The sequence below is a fragment of the Schistocerca piceifrons genome, chromosome 9, assembly GCF_021461385.2.
Source record: "Schistocerca piceifrons isolate TAMUIC-IGC-003096 chromosome 9, iqSchPice1.1, whole genome shotgun sequence".
Classification (NCBI taxonomy): Eukaryota; Metazoa; Arthropoda; class Insecta; order Orthoptera; family Acrididae; genus Schistocerca; species Schistocerca piceifrons.
Genome location: NC_060146.1, coordinates 158,102,696 through 158,126,194, shown reverse-complemented (window position 1 = coordinate 158,126,194; position 23,499 = coordinate 158,102,696). Strand labels below are relative to the sequence as shown.

The 23,499-nt window shown below is 38.9% G+C and overlaps 1 protein-coding gene across 1 annotated transcript in view; it reads right to left on the bottom strand.

Moving 5' to 3' along the window:
* The window catches only part of LOC124716795 (serine protease ami-like), a 98,105-nt gene that overhangs the window by 73,851 nt on the left and 755 nt on the right, over nucleotides 1–23,499 (bottom strand). The window lies entirely within an intron of this gene.

Below are 23,499 nucleotides of genomic sequence, written 5' to 3'. Positions count from 1 at the left end.
ATACATGGCGCAAATGTTTTTGGCGGCCTCCCCTGCTTTCACCGCTCTTTTGAACTCAAACAGAAGAGTACATCAAAAATGTTTCGATTTCTCAATTTGGCACTGCATTATCTTGCATTCACAGCTACATGCACTATCTCCAAATGACAAAATGAGTATATGTAAACTCAAATACCAACAGTGAACTACAAATAAAAAATGATGATCGATAAATAAACCCATAGCAACCGGAATACCAACATGCAAATCAAAACGCAATGAACTTATGCACCAACTTAATAGTAGTGCGAAGATTGCATTTGTTAGATGTTCTCGATGTCATAAGTATATTTGCCTCGAGTGTTGATATAACAAGTTCCATTCATCTAGATGTTCGAAGGAAATTCAGGTCATGTAACAGAGTGAGAGAAAGAGACATTGTAAACCGACCAGGCCTAATTTTTTAATTCTTTACTAATCCAAGTCGCTCCAGAAATTTATTTGCCTACCTTCTTGTTATTTCCTGTTTACTTAGTTACCTTATTAACCATTCTGTTATCTTCAGGTCAATATGACCCAAAAAGGAATTTGTGCTCCCATAGTTCTTCCTTAACATTTTTAATATTTAATTGGTATTGCTTCAAACTTGATGACTTTGTCTTTCTAAACATTCTAAATAGCATAGAGCTCAAATTAAAAAAGAAAATACTTTTGATAGCATTTATGGAATATTTCATCAGTTCTTGGAGAAACATAGGCAACTTGAATACTCAGAATTAATTCTCCATAATTAATTATTTAATAGTTCCTTATGAACCAGCTTTTGGCTGCTTAGGCCATCACCAGATAACTTAATCACCTCACACCGAGGTCCTAGTAAACCTGATGTACTTTTTATTGTATATTACAACCACTGAAATTTATTGAAACTTAGTCTATATTATATTAGTAATAGTGCTTACATATATGCAATGTTACCTCAAACATTTGTATCGTATTGTGGTAGTGTCAAGTCATAAAGATTGTCGAACGTCTTAAGGGTCTTGAGATTCCCATTGTCAGTTCCATGTAGCTCATTTATGCAGACTGAAAATGTATAATTTACTAAGAAGAACAACAATGAAATACATACACACTTTGTACATTAGATACATTGCATTACATGACGTGCTATTTATTTCTAATTTATGCATAATAACTCTATTGTAAACTATATTTTTTTCTGATAAAACGTGCTGCTGTGTCGTAACCGAATGTGAAGTCCATATTGCTGATTTGTGCAGATTGGAAAATTTATTTTTGGTAAGTATAAAATACTGAAATATATATTGCTTGTAAATTATAACTGTTTCTTCTCGATGTAGGCCCATATATTTCATTTTATTTTTCAGTTACAAAGAGTAAAAGAACCAGAACTGATGAAAATATATGTAAAGCACTTATGGACGAGATGGACCAGGAAGACGATTCACTTGCAAGTCCGCGTTCTGATTTTGTCTACATACAGAAACCATCAGGTATGGAAGAGAGTGGAGAAGATGATGACGAGTGTCATGGCAGTCCTTCGATCTCAAATATCCTTCCAGGTAAGAATGGCTATACGTGGTCTTCAACAATACTATCTAAAAGGGGAAGAACTAAATCCACAAATTTAGTTTCTCACCTCCAAGGACCAAAAGGATAAGCGAGGCCTATTTCTTGTTCAGTTGAACCATGGCAATACTTGACATGATTGTCACTTACACGAACGAAGAAATTACTCGTGAATGTTCTTCAATCAGAAACCTGCTGAGTTACTCGAGTCCTACAAATACTGTAAAACCAAGAGTTGACATTGGTTACTTGTATCTCTGTGGAGTAAATAAGGTCGCTCAAACAAATTTAAAAGAACTTTCGGCTCCTAAATTTGCCAGTGCTCTGTTTCACGTACAATGTCACAGAGGCGATTTGAGTTCTTGACTAGTTGTCTACCACATGCAAAGAAACCGAGAAGACCGATTTGCACTCACTCGGGGCGTCTGGACTAATTTATTGATAACTGAATATCCCTACACACTCGTTTCGAATGCTGTACAACAGACGAGCAGTTAATGGCTTTCTGTGGCAACTGCCCTCTCAGAATATTTTTGTTTTCAAAGCCGGACAAATATGTAACTGAGATTTTGATGTTGAATGATTCCAAGACTTATTACTAGCTAAACGCTATTCCAAATACTGGCAAGGTAGTAACAGAGAAAAAATGAACTGTCACTCCTCATTTTGTAAGAAATTAATCAGAACACATATGTACTACTAATAGGAACCCGACTTTTGACACCTGCCTTTCGTCAACTCCTCTTTATCAGACAATGGTTGAGAGCTTAGGTTTGACAATGTTGGGAACTGTAAGAGAAAATATGCCTGAAATACCATAGTCATTTCCAAGTTCTCGAATGTCGGGAAAACACGATTTGCTGTTGATGTGAGTAAGACGCCACTGTCATATGCCCCAAAGAGGAATAAAGTTGTATTCTTGTTGTCTACCATGCACTATTCAAACGACATCGACGAAACAGGAAAAGGTGAAATGATAATTTCATACACAAAAACAAAAAGTGGTATTGATACTTTTGATCAACTTACACCAATGTGTGTGCAACGAGAAGATATCCTATGGGTTTTTTTATGGCTGTTTGGATCAATGTGGGATAAACGCCATGGTTCTGTTTACCCTTTCCAATACTGAAGTAAACAGCCCACGAAGAAAATTTCTTCACTACCTGGCATAGAACTAAGTTGTGCTATACCTGAGGGCTAGACTGAACACACCTATACTACAAAGGAATTTGAAGAGAACTCTAGAAGAAATAATACACACTGTCGTTACAGACAGACCAGAACCTCTAACAAAGTGAGAGGTTCACTAAGTTCAAGAAAGTGAGATGTTCACTATGTTCGTGTGCAAAGTGAGATGTTCAAGAAAAAGAAAAAGAAAAATGTGTTGCCAGCATTGTAAAAGAGCGATCTGTGACGAACACCAAGGACTAGTTATACCAAGTCTGCTCCCTGTCTATACAAATAGCGACTGATAGTAATCACAGATTTTTACTTCATTCTAGTATACATTGGCTTCATCTTTTTTACGCATTTTTGCACAAATAAACCATAATAGTAACTAATTTTGTAAACACCACATGTAAAAACATCCTGTAAAAATAAAAAAATCCATCATATTATATTACGTTATATTGCTCTACAAAAAAGGGGACAAAACTGAACCAAATAATTACAGGGGTATCTCACTCATACTGGTCACATATAAAATCCTATCAAAAGTTCTCATGAATAGATTAGAAGAACAAGCTGACCCACAAATAGGAGAATACCAGGCTGGTTTTCGCAAGGGACGATCATGCATAGAGCAGATCTGGAATCTGAAAATGATTCTCCAGATGAGAAACACCCAAAACACAGTGGTCACTTTTGTAGCTTTTAAAAAGGCCTGTGACTCAATACACAGAGTAGCGCTCTGCAAGACGCTGGAAGAATTCAGCATTGACAGAAAGACAAGAGTAATCATTCGGGAAACATTAACTGACACAGTCTCCAAGGTTAAATTTATGGGGGATATCTCGGAACCAATTGAAATCCAAACTGGAGTGCGACAGGGTGACGGACTTTCACCATTACTCTTTAATATCATTCTTGAAAAAATTATCAGGACATGGGAAAAAAAAGTCAAAGGAATCCAAATTTGCGTTAGAAAAGACAATAGATTCAACGTGAAGTGTTTAGCTTTTGCGGATGATCTTGCAATTCTCACAAATAATAGAAAAGAAGCCACTAACGCCATAGAGAAGTTACACGAAATTGCACAAAGAATCGGCCTGCAAATCTCATATGAGAAAACCCAGTACATAGAAAGAGTACCACAAGACAAACTGCCTATTGTGACAACCCATGGGGAAATCGTACAAGTACCACATTTTAAGTACCTGGGAGAAATCATCCAGCCATCAGGGATCAACCTAAAGGCCAATGTGGAAAGAATAAAAAAACTACAGAAAGCATATAAACTCACATGGAACTATTATAACAAAAAATCCATATCCACTAACGCAAAATTGAGGCACTACAACACTGTTGTACTTCCGGAGGCACTGTATGCACCTGAAACAACACAAATAGGTGGGCAAACTAAAATCAAAGAAATAGAGAAACAAGAAAGGAAAATTCCCAGGAAAATTTTTGGCCTGATACAAGAGCAAGGAATCTGGAAGAAGAGACCAACATCAGAATTATATAAATACACAGACAAGATTACGGATACAGTAAGGAAAAGAAGAATGCAGTTCTACGGACATATCCACAAGATGAATGAAAACAGAATTTCAAAGCGAATTCTTAAAGCCATCAACTCTGGCAGGGGAAAAACAAAATGGATAAAAGAAGTAGAAGAGGACCTCAGACAACCACACATAACAGTAAACGATGCAGAAAATAGAACTGAATTCAGGAACATCATCAAAAAACATAAATTTGACACCACAACACAGAAGAAACCAGGATGCAAATGGACAGCAGAGCGAAAGAAACAACACAGTGAACACATGAAGAAAATTTGGGCTCAGAAAAAACATAAACAATCACCATAAAGGAATTCAATTTCAAACGCTCTCTTAAATGGGAATCAACGAAAATAATAATAATAATTACGTTATATTACTTTATACATTCGAGTTCAGACCCGGCCAAATATCTCACGAAATAAGCGTCAAACGAAAAAACTACAAAGACGAAACTTGTCTAGCTTGAAAGGGGAAACCAGATGGTGCTATGGTTGGCCCGCTAGATGGCGCTGCCATAGGTCAAACGGACATCAATTGCGTTTTTCTTTAAATAGGAACCCCCATTTTTTATTATTTATTCGTGTAGTACGTAAAGAAATATGTATGTTTTAGTTGGATCACTTTTTTCCCTTTGTGATAGATGGCGCTCTAATAGTCACGAGCATATGGCTCACAATTTTAGACGAACAGTTAGTAACAGGTACGTTAGTTAAATTAAAACACAGAACGTAAGTACGTTTGAACATTTTATTTCGGTTGTTCCAATGTGATACATGTACATTTGTGAACTTATCATTTCTGAGAATGCATGTTGTTACAACGTAATTACCTGTAAATACCACATTAATGGAATAAATGCTCAAAATGATGTCCGTCAACCTCAATGCATTTGGCAATACGTGTAACGACATTGTTCACCTTCCGTAATGTTCGCACATGCATTGACAATGCCCTGACGCATGTTGTCAGGCGTTGTCGGTGGATCACGATAGCAAATATCCTTCTGTTTTCTCCACAGAAAGAAATCCGGGGACGTCAGAACGGGCGAACGTGCGGGCCATGGTATGGTGCTTCGACGACCAACCCACCTGTCATGAAATATGCTATTCAATACTGCTTCAACCAAATGCGAGCTATGTGCCGGACATTCATCATGTTGGAAGTACATCGCCATTCTGTCACACAGTGAAACATCTTGTAGTAACATCGGTAGAACATTAGGTAGGTAATCAGCATACATTGCACCATTGAGATTGCCATCTATAAAATGGGGGCCAATTATCCTTCCTCCCATAATGCCGCACCATATGTTAAACCGCCAAGGTCGCTGATGTTCCACTTGTCGCAGCCATCGTCGATTTTCCGTTGCGCGGGCGCTGATAACCTCGTTGTTGTGCGCCCTAAAACACTAATGATCATCATCATCATCATTTTCCGTTGCCCAATAGTTGCATATTATGCCGGTTTATGTTACCGCTGTTGGTGAATGACGCTTCGTCACTAAATAGAACGTGTGCAAAAAATCTGTCATCGTCCCGTAATTTCTCTTGTGCCAAGTGGCAGAACTGTACACGACGTTGAAAGTCATCGCCATGCAATTCCTGGTGCACAGAAATATGGTAATGGAGAAATCGATGTTGATGTAGCATTCTCAACACCGACGTTTTTGAGATTCCCGATTCTCGCGCAATTTGTCTGCTACTGATATGAGGATTAGCCACGACAGCAGGTAAAACACCTACTTGGACATAATCATTTGTTGCAGGTCGTGGTTGACGTTTCACACATGTGGCTGAACACATCCTGTTTCCTTAAATAACTTAAGTATCCGGCGAATTGTCCGGACACTTGGATGATGTCGTCCAGGATACTGAGCAGCATACATAGCACACGCCCATTGGGCATTTTGATCACAATAGCCATACATCAACACGATATCGACCTTTTCCGCAATTCTTAAACGGTCCATTTTAGCACGGGTAAAGTATCACGAAGCAAATACCGTCCGCACTGGCTGAATGTCACGTGATACTATGTACTTATATGTTTGTGATTATTACAGCGCCATCTATCACAAGCGAAAAAGTCGTCCAACTAAAACATTCATATTTCTTTACGTACTACACGAATATGTAATAAAAATGGTTGTTCCTATTTAAAAAAAACTCAGTTGATATCCGTTTGACCTATGGCAGCGCCATCTAGCGGGCCAATCATAACGCCATCTGGTTTCCCCCTTCAAGCTAGGCGAGTTTCGTTCTTTGTTGTTTTTCGTTTGATGCTTATACTGTGAGATATTTGGCCCAGTCGCTATCAATGGGCCACCCTGTATACATGTAATAAAACAAATATAAAAACTAATTTTCATTATGATGGTGAACTGTGACATGTATTACACCCGTAAACATCCTATGTTACTCATTATAATAAATAAACAAAGTCAAGGGAGGCATTCTACTACATTATATACAGTCAAATACAAGAAAGCTGAACATTAAAAAATACAAAACATTATTTATAAATAATACTATGCACATTTTATACAGCTTCCCATATACATAAGAAAGTCCAGTGGCCATATCAATTAGCTTATAATACTTGATGTATGATAATATTTTACTGGGATCCAGTTAACCCTTCTTTGAGGTGGAAAGTTATTCAAACAAAGTGTGATGTGTGAAGGTTAAAAGTATTAAGTTACCAGAGGAGGGATTATGAAGCAAAAAGTCAGTTCATGTCGAACTATTAGACAAATAATTGAGAAACATTGATACTGAGTATTCAAGTTATTAAAACTACTTTTTCCCCGTTGTTACACTTTTTAAAAATTAACAGAATGTGCAAATGTCACAGTCAAATTTTATTTCTGCTTGCGGAGTAAATATCTGATTGTTTATTGTCGAAATGTGTGAAAGTTATACAGCAATGCAAGTCGCTGATCGTTTTCAAATTATTAAAGCGCATTCATGTATCTATGGCAGTAATTTCTGTGTGGCTATCATTTCTGATGAGAAATAGGAAGCATTAGCAAACGCATCTGACAGCGAAGAGAATATTTTTGAAGAAGAAAATCACATCAGTCGGTACAACATTCACCCTTCATCTGATTTAGAAAACATTTCAAATATTGATATCTCAAATGACAATATGCAAGCTCTTCATCTGGTTTAGTCTAAACACACACAACAACAACAACAAAAAAATCACATGGAGCTTAGAATCTTTCCCACAAACTGTAAGAGCATTAGAAAAATGACTCCTAGTACAAAAAGATACGCTATATGGACATTGTGTGAACACTTTTTGAAGACACATATCCATACAGGAAAATTACCTGGACAAGCACCCGAAAAAATCAAAGTATGTGTGTTATCACAGATCTGACACATGAGCTAAAAGGACAAAATGTCTCATGGGGCAATTCCTTCACACCATGAGTATTAGGCCAAGGGCTTTTCGAAAGACATCTTACAATGCTGGGGAAGGTGAGAAAAAATAAATCTGATCTCCCTGATAATATGTCAAGCAAGGACGAGTTTCACATTTCAAAGTTCTTTTTACTAGGGATTACACAGTCGTAGCTTACGTTCCAAGGAAGAACCACAGGTTGTCCTGATGACACAATGGACAACAGTGGACAAATAAGCAACAGAGAAGACAATAAACCAAAAATGGTATTGGTTTACAATGCAAGTAAGCGAGTAGGTGACACATTGGATCAGCTCAATTCTTACCTATACACACAAGAGGAAGACAAACTGCTGGCCAATGATCATCTTCTACAATATTATTCATACTTGTGCCTTCAGTGATTTTGTTCTGGGGAGAAATAAATGCATTGTGTGTTCTTTACGAAAGAAGAATATTTGCCGATGAATTGGGAAGACTCCTAGTTACGCCTTACACCGCAACGAAATTAACAGTCAGCCGCCGCTGTTAGAAGACTACAAAGAGGGAGTCCATCGTACCAAGCTCCAGTGGTGGCGACCAAACTGCAAAGGTGCCGGATGCAAATTCTGCCCATCAAGTTGTGACAACCAGACACCAATGACGTGTTCAAATTGTAAAAACATGTTTGTGAAGCTCACATTAGATACCATTGCCCAAACTGTGGAATTCTGAGTAAACTTCTAATTTTTCCCATGGTCATCAGTTTATACGGTACGTAAAACTCTATTGTGCAACACCTTCCCCATGAACCATGGACCTTGCCGTTGGTGGGGAGTCTTGCATGCCTCAGCGATATAGATAGCCGTACCATAGGTGCAACCACAACGGAGGGGTATCTGTTGAGAGACCAGACAAACGTGTGGTTCCTGAAGAGGGGCAACAGCCTTTTCAGTAGTTGCAGGGGCAATAGTCTGGATGATTGACTGACCTGGCTTTGCAACATTAACCAAAATGGCCTTGCTGTGCTGGTACTGCGAATGGCTGAAAGCAAGGGGAAACTACGGCCTTAATTTTTCCCGAGGGCATGCAGCTTTACTGTATGGATAAATGAAGATGGCGTTCTCTTGGGTAAAACATTCCGGAGGTAAAATAGTCCCCCATTCAGATCTCCGGGCGGGGACTACTCAAGAGGACGTCGTCATCAGGAAAATGAAGAAGCTTGCACAGGATAGGGTAGCATGGAGAGCTGCATCAAACCAGTCCCAGGACTGAAGACCACAACAACAACATTGTGCAACATCTCATTGAGGGCCAGGACTTACATCATTGTTGAGATTGTTGGCATGTAATATAGTATAATTTGTTTGTTTTGTAACAAATGAACCTAAATATAAAATTATAAAATTTTTAACCTTTTATAATCATCATATCCTTTACATACCATACCAGGTCTAGCAGGGTTAAAGCTCTTACGCCTACCAACTTCGGAACAGAAAAAAAAACGAAGACTTACAGAATGCAACTGGGAACAGAACACAAGGTCTCCACTCCACAGCCATATGTCTTGGTCGCTACACCAGTTGAAGAGCGTTTAGTTTATGGGTACATCAGCAAAAGTCAAACAATTTTCTTACCTCGATCTTTAGAAAATGTGCCTTTGCGGAACTTGTACATGATGATGAAAAATGCTCATTTTTCAATTATCTATCGATCCCGTCAATTCCGAGTCGACTGAGCGTCATGACCGTTAGGGGTAGTTTTCTCAGACACACCCAAAACATCACAGTCTTTCGTATTAGGTTGGATACAGGCGACCTTCCAAATATCATTTGCCCAAGACCAAGACCAAATATCATTTGCCTTCTCCTTGTTAGTACAGGTATTGAATGCTGCATCCTGTCCACAAATCAGGATTTAGTGACGGACACATGAACTGCTCGATAGTACCCAAGATAGCTTTTCGGTATACCACCTGATCCACATTACACAGAACAAAGTATTGCTTCATAATTTATGATTAGATGCTAAAGCATACATTATGTACATTGTACACGATGTAGTCTAACTAATTAGCTTACCAGCCTGCAAGACAAAAGTAATTATACAGAATCTGTAATTAGTAGTAAAGCATTATTTCGGAATCAACAGTTTGATAACGGTTATGGGGAAACTAATTACGTAATTATCAGAAACAATAAGTTATGATGTCATAATAATGTTACCATCCAGTTCCAATAAATTACCAAATTTAGCACTAAAATTCTATTATTACATGTAAAGCCAAATTAAAAATTCTAAATGTTTCATGAGATTAAATCAAATTGAACTAACGTAAGACCTTATGGAAACATATTACTAAAGATACCAGACTCAAAATGTAATTTTGTAACTGCACCTTCTAGAAATTTCCGATATAAACAGATTCTGACAAAACAAACCTTTTATATAAAATGTGAAGCTTGTGATCTTATTCCACACTCTGTAAAGTTCTCCATTTTATTTTAGTAAAAAAGTTATTTAGTAATTAATAAGAAATCTGTAATTTGTGTCAAGTATTGTTCACCACATTTCATCACTTTATTTTCGTCTCATAACGTAATACTTGAAACTATTTTCATTATAAATAAACAATTGTTTACTTCAAAATATATATTACTGTCAAACAGATTTTGTTTGTTATGGAAACGTGTGACAGCAGAACTATCAAACTGAACGCAAGTTTTTTATTTTCTTCCATTCCCAAACTGACATTACCATCCACAATTACGAACACAACACAAAAAAATCAACCAAATCGGTTCAGCCATTCTCAAGTGATGATCTTTCATAACTGATTTCAATTTCCGACTTTTCCAGTGGATTTCTCAAAAAATTTCTTTACTCAAAGCTTGTCCTGATAATTATGAACACAGAAAATTCAAAAATCAACCAAATCTCTCGAGCCGTTCCTAACTGATGGTATTTCACATTTTTTCGCTCGATTTCCCAAAAATTTTCTTTTATACAAACCTAGTCTTGACAATAACTAACAGAGCAAAAAAAATTAATTTACAAAAATTTACAAAAATTAATACCACACCAAAAAACACTCACACACACACACACACACACACACACACACACACACACACACACACACACACAAACGCACACACAAATGCATACACGAACAGACCACAGATACTTCAATAGTTACACTCATAAGTTTGGCAGTAATATTTGATCTTTGGCAAAAACATTTGACAGTCGGCAACAGAAACCAAAACATTGCATTAAAACAAGCGTTCAGTGCATAGTGCTGTGGAATGTGGAAAAAACAGCAAATTGGCGCTCATAGAAAGAAGAACAACACCAAAAATGCAACAGGAGCGTAATATGTAAGAAACTGTCCACGCAACCTGTAAGTACTGTTCAAAACATTACTACTTAATAGGAAATACCAACCACCAGAACTGTTTATAACCTATAGGCACAGTGACAAAAATGTAAATAAAATAGCTAACATATGTACATATTCCAGGCCACTGATGATGCCTTGCAGAAAATAAAGGCGAAACGCGTATGGCACTAAAATTGTGTTTTATTCAGTTGCTGTCAGACGGTCCATAAGTGAAAATTATCAATATACCGTAGTATTACGCGCAACCAAGGAGGACAGGACCACAAAAGTTGAAGATGTAAATGAAGACATAATTACAGAACCAAAAATTACATACATCTGCACTCTGCAAACCAATGTGAAAGGCATGGTAGAGGGTACAACCCACTGTACCCATTATTAGGACTTGTTTCCTTCCAATTCATGTATGGAGTGGGGAAAGAATGACTGTTTAAATGTTTCTGTTCGCACTGCAAATAATCCAAACTTGCCCGCATTAACTTATGGGACTGATATGTAGGGGATTGTAGTATATTTCTAGTCATTTAAATCCGGTACTTGAAGCTTTGCTAGTAGACTTTCTCGAAATAGTTTCACTGTGTCTTCAAGAGTGGCAGATCAGTCCTTTCAACATCTCTGTGTCACTCTCTCATGGGTCAAACAGACCTGTGACAAATCGTGCTGCCCTCTCTGTAAACATTCACTATCCCCTGCTAGTCCTATTTGGTACAGGTCCCACACACTTGAGTAATATTCTAGGACGGATCATATGCGTGATTTGCAAGCAGTCTCCATTGTAGGGTGATTGCATTTCTCTATTACTCTACCAACAAAACCGAAATGTGCTCTCTGTTTCACCTTTGACTAATGCCATATGATCGTTTCATTTCCTGTCCCCACAAAGTGTTATGCCCAAAGTTTCCTATGTATTTACAGATTCGAGCGGTGACCCACTGTCATTACAGTCATAATATACGACGTTTTTTACTGCTCTGAAGTGCACAAATTTAAATTTCTAAACATTTGAAGCAAGCAGCCAATTTTTGCACCACTTCAAAATCTTGTCAAGATCTAATTGAACATTTGTATAGCTTTTTCTGACAGTATTCTGTCATAGATAACTTCGCCATTTACGAAAATCTGGGGCTCCTATTAATATTGTCTGCAATGTCATTAATATACAGTGTGAAATGGAAGGGTCACAACACACTTCCCTGGGGCACACACAAAGTTAGTTCTACATCTGTCAATGGCTCTCCACTGTGTAATCCTTACCAAGAAATCCTTAATCCAGTCATAAATATCGCTTCACGCCCCCCCCCCCCTCCCACACACACACACACACTCGATCATACTTTTGATATTAAACGTAAATGTGGTATTGAGTCAAATGCTTTTCTGAAGTGAAATGATCATGCATCCACCCGAATGCCTTGATCCACGGCATTCAGAAGATCGTGTGGGAAGAGTGCGATTTGGTTTTCACATGCTCTGTGTTTTCAGAATCCACGCTGGTCAGCATGGAGGAGGTCATTCTTTTCAAGAATCTCATCACGTTTGAGCTCAGAATATGTCTAAGAATCTACATCAAACTGATATCAAGGATATTCAACGGTATTTTCGTAGATCACATCTACTACCCTTCTTGTAGACAGGTGCGATCTGTGCTTTCTTCCCACTGCTGGACTGGGTTTTATGTTCTAGATATCTATGATATATTATAGTTAACAGTTGGACTAACTTAGCCTCAAATTCAGCTAGAATCTGACTGGAATTTCATCAGGCATTGGGGCTTTGTTCAATTTTGGCGATTTCTACTGTTTGTCAATGCTGTTTCACTGACACTAGTTCTGATTGATTCATCTTTGTAGACATGTGAGGATTAAGTTGGAGCAGTTCTCCTGGGTTTTGCTCTATAAAGCAACATTTGAAAATGGATTTGAGAATTTCTGTTTTTGCTTTGCTACCCTCAATTTCGGTCACCATTGCTTCCATGAGTCGCTGTACACTATTTTGGTGCCACTAATAGTCTCTACATATGACGAGAATTTCTTTGAGTTTTGTGAGAGGTCCTTGGACAATATTCCTCTGCATGCATTCCTCTCTTGACAGCCAAAGCTGTTTCATACAGAATCCCCCCCCCCCCCCCACCTCTAGCCCTATGCTTTGTTTTACACCTATCACACAGTAGTCTCTGTTACTTAACAAGTTTCTTTACAGTGATTGTATACCACAGAAGGTTTCTCCCACCATGAACCATTCCACTAGGCATACATCTGTCAAGTTGATGATCAATATTCCTTTAAACCAGTGCCAAAGTTCTTCTACATGCTCCTATCCACAGCTAAAAGTTTTGAATTTCGTACTGAGATATGACATTACCACTTCATCTAGTTTACTTATAATATAAATCCTCGTATTCGTTTTATTTACAGTTTGTACTTTGGTTATCACTGTTGCTTCAGCTGCCTCGTGGTCACTGATAGTAGTGGGAGAACAGCGGTGTCAGCACAATTATTTATTGCAGGTTGCCTACATTCAGTGGCAAACTTATTGTTCTCTTTTGATTGACAGGTTCTTAACCTATTGTTCTGCTAAGAGGGTTAAGAGCCCCTGGGGATAATCGATCTCTTTGATTGACAGGTTATGACCCCCTGGGGATAAACCTTGCTTTTGATTGACAGGTCCTTAACCTAATGTTTCCCCATACCTCCCTCTCCTTCTTGTCCTCTTCCACTTTCTCCTTCCCCATCCTTGATACAAGCACACTTTTGATATCAGTTTGATTAAGTAATTAATTAAATCGATCAATTGATTAAATCCACCCTCTGGGAACCCCCTAGACCTCCCACTCCCGGAAATTACCGGAAAAAAGACTCAGTTGATCAGCGATTTGGAGAGAAATAGATTGCAGTGTAGGAAATATTGTTTAAACAATTTAGACAATATGTGGAATATTGTTTATTTAAACATTATTTGGATACAAGAGCATGTATGAAATATAGTTTATGTGGTGTCACCGCCAGACACCACACTTGCTAGGTGGTAGCCTTTAAATCAGCCGCGGTCCGTTAGTATACGTCGGACCCGCGTGTCGCCACTATCAGTGATTGCAGACCGAGCGCCGCCACACGGCAGGTCTAGAGAGACTTCCTAGCACTCGCCCCAGTTGTACAGCCGACTTTGCTAGCGATGGTTCACTGACAAATTACGCTCTCATTTGCCAAGACGATAGTTAGCATAGCCTTCAGCTACGTCATTTGCTACGACCTAGCAAGGCGCCATTACCAGTTACTATTGATGCTGTAAAACATGTACCGTCAAGAGCGATGTTCACCAATTATGGATTAAAGTTAAGTATTCCAGCAGCTACGTCCTTTTTTGCTAGTCTCATTTCCTTGACCTGTTCCAGACCTCACGGCAGCCTGCGTGAGCTAAAACGCGTGCCTTTCGGCTTCCTCTCATAGTGGGTTGGCTCTCTTGCCAATCCACAACAGTTTATTTATTTATGTAAAGAATTTGGTGGTTGGCGGGAAATCGATTGCGGTGTATGGAATATTGTTTAAACAATTTGGACAATGTCTAGGATATTGTTCATTTAAACAATTTATGGGTTAGAAGTTGATAAATGGAATATTGAAACAATTGCGATGCTTTTTCATTCCAATTGCACAAGGAATACCGTCATGAAACACCCATCACACATAATTACACTGTTAAAAATCTTTCTATTGCGAAGCATGTACCGTCCACTGTCCTGCACTCAGTGCCAGCTCACACCACACTATGTGCATGTCGCTTGGGATCTCGCAAAGTGATGTGTCTGTCAGTGGCTGCGCCATGCACCAGTGTGCAAGAGGTGTCTGCACAGGCCTTGGAACTGACAGACCAGAGTCAGCTGAGAAATTCCTGTCGAAACACATGCTCTCTCTCTCTCTCTCTCTCCCCCCCCCTCTCTCCCCCCCTCTCTCTTTGGTGCTGTAGCGTACCACTGCTGGGTCTGCATGTAATGTCAGCTGTGATCGAACCAAACTGCAAACAAAGCTGTCTTTGCCAGGTAAACCCCTGCACAATACTGATGCACGTGGAACTCCTTACAAGGCAAATGGCTGACTAAGAGTTGATTCCACCATAGGCTGTATGCTGCCATCTATGCTGGAGAGGAAGGATCACAGGAAATTCAATTATATAGCATACAATATATCATTTATTTATAAAATTCAGTTCCCAGGGCCTGGACCTCACTTTTATTTGGTGGGAAAAACACACATCTAGCAACTACATGTCCTAATTATCTAATTACACTGCTGCAGATTGGAGACATCATATTACTGGAAAATTTTCTTGTGTGCGCTCACCTTGACATGCAGGGATCGACTAAGCCAGGGTGCAGTCCCACTACTTGCGCACGTCTCATCCCCCTACACCACGCCCCCTCCCACCCCGCCCAATCCAGAAAAAATGGTAGTCAAAAGACTCGCTCTATGCTGGAGAGAAAGGATCTCATGACGCGAAATTCAAATCAGTCAATAATATATTGATACATATTCCTTATTTAATTAGTATGCAGGAGACAGGGTTCCCCCACTTGGGTAGACATTATGACTGCCCCCCCCCCCCCCCACACACACACTCTTGCTTCCCATGACATAATGCATGTAATCACCAGGGAATGTAATGAAGTGCTGTATAGTAGCCACCGTTTGAGGTCTCACGTGTGTCTGTCGTCAGGGTGCCACCACAAAGGTTAAAACAGCCCAAGGTCTAATTACAGATCGTGTTACTAAATACCACCGGCCTCGGACTGGATATTGGCCTCCTTTGATCTCACTGCCCCCAAACAAAGCATCAAGTGGCGGCATCCTGTTGATCATCAAATCCCAGACTCGCTTCCTGTCTCTGTCGCTCTCAAGAGGCCACTCCATGCGTGTCTGCGTGAACCAACATCTCCAAACACGAAGTTGGAGATTTTCACCTCTCCTCAGAATACTATGTTCTTATTGGCTAATGCTGGTGACAAAGGGAAAGCTGACTCAATTTCGATATTAAAAATAGAGTGAAATAATCCATTTGCACTACCCTTCAAAATTAATTGCTTAACGATTTACAGGAGTCAAACAGATTATTTAAAACACTCACTTCCACCTTAACGTGATCCTTCCTCATAATAAAACATATTTTCAACGTTTGAGTATCACACACAAACATTATGCAAATCATATAGGTAAGGAAAGGGAGTTACTATACATTCAACTACCTAGTTTCAACTGGTTTTCAAGTTTACATGACTCCACACTTTCACTATCCGAAATACTTGTACATGGATCAATGATATATGAAATACCTTAGGATTTTTGGTAGAGTAGCGAATAAGGTAAGTAAATATTCTAGTACAAAATCATTATTAACTTTTACGAATATATTTACATATAGAAAACATCTCTTTCCTTATTTTTGTTAGGTCTAGTTTTAATAATGTCCAATTTAATTTTAACTTATAATTTAAATCCACATGTGAATCATCTATTTTTTTCTCCAATCAGTAAGTTGACAAATACAGAGAACGTATGTTCTCGAATTCCAGTATGTATCTAATTTTTATCCTGTAATCTCTTTTATGGCTTTAATAATTAGTTCTGTTTCTTCCAGCAGTTCTTCTAGACGAGAGCATTCGGTATTTTAATTTTTCCTGTTATTTCCTACATAACGCTGCTGTTATAATACTTTTCAGTTTCCTGGGTGTAGGCTGCAGTTCTTCTGCTGCACATTCTTGTGGAATTTCGGTGTAGAACTTTACGTTTACAACTTTTGCAAACAAACTGCCATTAAAGTTTGTTACTCCGTCGGTTTTAAACTCTGCAAACGGTTGTTCTGTTGCTAAGTATATGACATCAAGCCCACCACATTTCGATATAATGTAACTATCCATTTCAAGCAGATCCAAGGAGGAATGAAGTTTGATAATTAGATTTTTCATGTGCCCTTTAACATAGTAAACATGGTCCAATCCGTCGTTTTCGGCAAGTGCTCCAACATATGGCCACTTACCACTGGTCTTTACAGTATTCCCCAGTTGTTGCTAGATTTCTCCATAAGTGTGTTTAAAGCCATATGTAAACCTGGACTGCACATCCACAGTAGCTTCTTCCTTTTCCATCTGCATCTTATATTCTTCCTTTACAGTAGTTGTCTCTACTTTGATGTCCTCCATTTCCAGACTCCTTTCCTGTTCACATAACACATTAACTGCACTTAAAGGTGTACTTTCTTTAATAGGGAATGGTTTCAGTCTGTTTGACACATTGGTTCTTTTTCTTAGGTTTTACGACATGACGTTATCTGTGTCAGCCAACCCTAATTTTACAATATCTATATCGGACGGTATTGTGGAGAACAGCGTTCTTGGCAGAGAAAAATAAGTTCCTCCTGCTTTAACGTAACACTTGTGTATAATAGTTATATCATCTTTATTGGGGTCAAAGTTAAGGATCTCCACTTAGTTTATAGGTAGATAGTTAAAACTCTATGCAGACAGAACATAGCTGATGAGCTTTTCTCGGTGTGCAGTATCTGGAAGACTTAGCTGTACATCTGTGAATTTTCGGGTGATCTGATTACCCCAGTACACAAACTGAAGAACGTTATTAAACACACCACAGCAGTCATTCTGTACGTTATCCGTTAACTGACGCCACATGGAAGCAAGTGAAAGAGAGTAAAGTTGAGCATACTGTAAATACTGTTTGTTAACACCTAGTACCCGTAAGCACTCTTGCATAAGGTCGAATACACGATCCATTCTGTAGTTGCATATTGTAGCCTCCAACCCGGTAATGCCATGCTGCTTAACCAAGGAAGGCCTAAAAGTTTCTCATAGTCGCATGTTTGGACACTTTATAAAATGTGGTTATTAATATCTTTGTTCACTCGCAGATTTGTGATTTGACATATAAATTTGTTATATATCTTTACTCTACAGTTGGAACTTAATCGCGTTAGATAGTCTATTCCAACTGTCATATCGTTTTCCAGAACCACATTGGTATTTGCCTGGCGATCTCTTTCCATGCAGAAGTCTAGGATTGATATTAAGTAGTCGTACATTTACATTTTGTTAAAAATTCCGGCAAAGTCTTGTGTTATGTCCAAATCCAAAAGATAACAGTTGTCTACCTGTACCTGCTCCAATATTCCAGGCACGTCTTTCATTAGAACATCTATTTGAACATCAGATAATTCCACTTAATTTTGTATAACCACAGGATTTTTATATTTCCTCGAAATAGTTTCAAGTGTTTCCTTGCCGATTTTTCACGTACCCCTCTTGCCGTCACACTGTCCTTCCCGTGTAAGAGAAAAGGCAGCTTCGCCTTGACGCCATGTCTCGCAGTGACGAAATTGGAGAATCTACTACATAGATAATAGTTAAATGGACCACACATTACCTTCTTTGACATTACAGAACGTCCTCTTCCTAATTGTTCTTGACAGTCCACTTGATCACAGATTTTAACTATCAGTATGTTATCGCAAAACGGCTCTGTAGTAGGTATAAGCACATTTACATTCTTCTTGCTAAGTAGTATACCATTTTCTGTATAATTTATGTTGCCGATGGCAGTAACCAGATTATCCAGGTTCTGCTGTAGTAATCACAAACAGAAGCGTTCGTCTGTTGGTCTTATCTTGCTCCTGCTGGGGGATGTTTAGCACTTTGGAGTTGACACTTTCAACTATCACGGAGGACTGATCAGTTGCGGCTCTCAGGCATCCTTTTGTACCCTAAAGATCCAAGATGGCGGCACTCCCGGTCACGTGGTTCTGGTCATACACACTAGTTAACTTCTAGCACAGTTGCGCTATTGTGTCTGCAATGTGTGCGTGGAAGGGAGAGAGACTGTCGGTCGTGAGTACCATCCTTATGATGGTTTTTTTAAAGTTGTTTACTTTCCAGTACTGAATGTCCTCTCAAACTGCAAATACAGCCTTGGACAACTTGGGACCGTTGCATAAGAAGTGAAGGTTTTGTAATGTCTGTAACATTGCCTGTTCCTTTGTTTGGCGGCAAACTACAGCTTGCATCATCAAATCTTTGCTGTATGTTGTTCATATTCAGGTCTACATGAAATAAATGATTGTAACTCTGTCATGAGTTGCATTGAGAAGTAGACCTATCCTTTTTATTTCTTGTTGGTGACTAGTTTCAGACAGTTGTGTCCAGTTTGAAACCATCTGTGTGGTAAGTGTGACAAATACAGGCGAAAGCCTATGTACAAAAATTGCCCCTGCAGCGATGATTGAAGGGGTACTAACGGCTGACTTAACAACAGTAAATAGACCACATAGACTGGACATTTGCTGTTGTTGCTATTTACTGTTGTTAAGTCGGCCATAATGCCACTTTGATCATTGCTGCAGCTGCAGTTTTTGTACATACGCTATCGCCTGTGTTTGTCACACTTACAACACAGATGGTTCCGAAATGGACACAGGTGTCTTAAACTAGTCATCATCAAGAAATGAAAAATACACTTCTCAGTGCATCTTACGAGGGAGCTAAAACCATCTATTTCAATTATAAAACAAGTTGAGAACCTATTTTTCATGTGCAGCATGCTGCAAGTTCATCAGGTCTATTTGTTTTTCTTTCTTTTTTTTCATGTTGATTCTTCAGCGACAGCTGTACAAATGTTTCGTCCATACGACGGAATGACTCCTCAACGACCTGTGTGTGTGTGTGTATTATCAGGAAGAAGTCGTCCTTCATCCTTTGTTCATGGCTGCTAACTTTTCTGTCTTTCGAATTACCACTGATGATTAGCCCTAGGTTTTACCGATCGTTTGTATCCTGAAACTGTTTCGTAATGGATGACTGTAATAGAAACCCTCATTTCAGTCACCAACGCCAAAATGTCTAATACTGATATAAGTGGTCGCAGAAGAGAAATACAACTACACTCACATGTTAGTGGGAAGGTATCTGGACTGGCAGAGATACCCGTAATCTTCTACACAGATTATGAGAATGAACTTGCTCCCCTTCCAGCAGCAGTTTATCGTAAGTCGCTGCAGCAACTAAAGGTACAAGAAAGATCATAGGGAAGATGCACAAAATTATGGAGTTACATCGTTGATGTCAATCTGTTGTAGAGTTATTGAACATGTTTTAAGGTCACCTATTATGACGTTTTTGAAAAATTAAAATCTCCTGTGTTAAAATAAGACGAGACGCACTGAAATTTGGTGAAACTCAGCTCGCTCCATTCCTCCATGAGATCCACAGTGCTGTAGACATCGGCGCTCAAGTTGATGACGTGTATCTTGACTTGGGGAAGCGTGTGGTACTGTCCCACATTGTCCTTTAGTTAAAAACATACCAACTTAGCGACATCGGATCAGGTTGGCGACTGGATTCAAGACTTCCTTGGTGTCAGAACTCAACTCGTCGCTCTTACTGGACCGAAAACGATAGATGTAAACGTAATTTCAACAGGGCCCCAAGGATGTGACAGAACCGTTACTGTTTACAATGTATGTTAATGGTCTAGTTGAATGTGTTGGAAGGTCTTTAAGGCTGTTTGCAGATGATGCAGTTGCCTAAAAGACAGTAGCAACACTAAAAGAGAGTAACGATTTTCACAGTGAGGTCTGATGACCGGCAGTTGACCATGAATGTAAATAAACGAAACATACTGCGCATATGTAGGAAACGAAATCCACTACTGCACAATTACACTATTGATGGCAAATTGCCAGGCACAGTAACATCCATGATATGCCTAGGAGTACCTCTGCAGAGCTACATTAAGTGGAATGACCACATAAAACAAACAACACGAAAAGTAGGTGCCAGATGGAGATTCACAAGAATAATCTCAAGGAGTTGTAATTTATCCACAAAATAAGTGCCTTAGAAGGCGTTTGTTCGACAGATTCTTGAGTATTATTACTCCATCTAGGCCCATTACCAGGTTGGATTAATAGAAGATAGAAAAGATCGAAAGAAGAGCTGCGCATTTCGTCACTGGATCGTTTAATCAGCGCGAGAGTGTTATGGAGATGCTCAACAAATTCCAGTGGCAGACGTTACATGAAAGGTGTTGTGCATCACGGGGAGGCTTATTATCGAAATTCTGAGAGAGTGAAGTGCAGCCATATTTACCTGTGCAAATATGCCTCTGGTAGCTGCACCTCTGTCGAATGTAGCTGAAAATTGGTTGTCTAAAATAGGCTATTTTAAATAATGTGGTCTATACCAGGTTTTCGGTCCAATTGCACTTTGTTGTGGAACAAGATACATTTTATGACCATATTGAGTCTCATTCACAATAATTTATGCTCAGATAAACAGCTAGCCACATACTACATTTGATAGATGCCCTACATCACTGTTGGAGTGCAGTAGCCTATCTCTGAAGTGACCCAAAAGTTTTCGAGTGGCAAGTTAATCATCAAGACTTTTCCTAATTAGACTGTCCTTTCAAGTACATAGTCTGGTTTTCCAAAATACGCCATTATATTTCAATAACAATGCTTTAACTAGAAATGCTAATTACCCTGAGACTTAATGTGTCCAAAAGTTAGCATATTTCCAACATCAACTGCAAAGATAATTCGTTTATTAATACGTACTTTTTATTTACTTTATCTGAAGGTCAGTAATGAGATACATATTTACATATGAACAATGATAACGAAGTTAGTAATTACTGGTACTTGTGACAAGCACAGTTTTAGGTAAATTAATTACATATACAGGTTCTCATTAATTAAATCCATACACTGGATAATAAAGCTATTCAGCGAAGCACCGAGTTAATATTTAAAATTTTTTGCTATTTCACATAAGTAATAATCTCTAAGATATTTGCAAAAATTAAAATAAAAGCAAAATACTAACGCGAATTCTTTACAGAAGAATGGAAAAACTGGTAGAAGCTGACCTCAGGGAAGGTCACTTTGGATTCCGTAGAAATGTTGGAACACGTGAGGCAATACTGGCCATACGACTTGTCTCAGAAGGTAGATTAAGGAAAGGCAAACCTACGTTTCTAGCATTTGTATACTGAGAGAAAGCTTTTGACAATGTTGACTGGAATACTCTCTTTCAAATTCTGAAGGTGGCAGGGGTAAAATACAGGGAGCGAAATGCGATTTACAATTTGTACAGTAAGCAAATGGCAGTTATAAGAGTCGAGGGACATGAAAGGGAAGCAGTGGTTGGGAAGGGAGAGAGACAGGGTTGCAGCCTCTCCCCGATGCTATTCAATCTGTATATTGAGCAAGCAGTAAAGGAAACGAAAGAAAAGTTTGGAGAAGGTATTAAAATCCATGGAGAAGAAATAAAAACTTTGAGGTTCGCTGATGACATTGTAATTCTGTCAGAGACAGCAAAGGTCTTGGGAGAGCAGTTGAACGAAATGGATAGTGTCTTCAAAGGAGGGTATAAGATGAACATCAACAAAAGCAAAACGACGATAGCGGAATGTAGTCGAATTAAGTCGGGTGATGCTCAGGGAATTAGAGTAGGAAATGAGACACTTAAAGTAGTAAATGAGTTTTGCTATTTGCGAAGCAAAATAACTGATGATGGTCGAAGTAGAGAGGATATAAAATGTAGACTGTCAATGGCAAGGAAAGCGTTTCTGAAGAAGAGAAATTTGTGAACATCGAGTATTGACTTAAGTGTCAGGGAGTCGTTTCTGAAAGTATTTGTATGGAGTGTAGCAATGTATGGAAGTGAAACATGGATGATAAATAGTTTAGACAAGAAGAGAATAGAAACTTTCGAAATGTGGAGCTACAGAAGAATGCTGAACATTAGATGGGTAGATCACATAACTAATGAGGAGGTATTGAATATAATTGGGGAGAAGAGGAGTTTGTGGCACAACTTGACTAGAAGAAGGGATCGGTTTGCAGGACATGTTCTGAGGCATCAAGGGATCACCAATTTAGTACTGGAGAGCAGAATGGAGGGTAAAAATCGTAGAGGGAGACCAAGAGATGAATACGCTAAACAGATTCAGAAGGATGTAGGCTGCAGTAGGTACTGGGAGATGAAGAGGCTTGCACAGGATAGAGTAGCATGGAGAGCTGCATCAAACCAGTCTCAGGACTGAAGACCACAACAACAACATCCAGACAATGCATTTGGGGTAGTTTGTAGAGCCACCTCTGTGTTTGCCGAGATAATGTTATCATCAGCTTACTGAAGTTTGATGACAGTTGTTGTGGTTCTGTTGCTTTTAGTTCCGAGTCTGCTAAGGTTGAATAGCTTACCTTCAGTTCTATAAGCTACTTCAACACCCAACGGTAGGTTTTCCTGAACAAGAAGTAAGATTCCCACAAACATAGAGAATAGGCTATGTGTAATAACATATCCCTGCTTACTGCTGGCATAACCTGAAACATTTCTCCAGG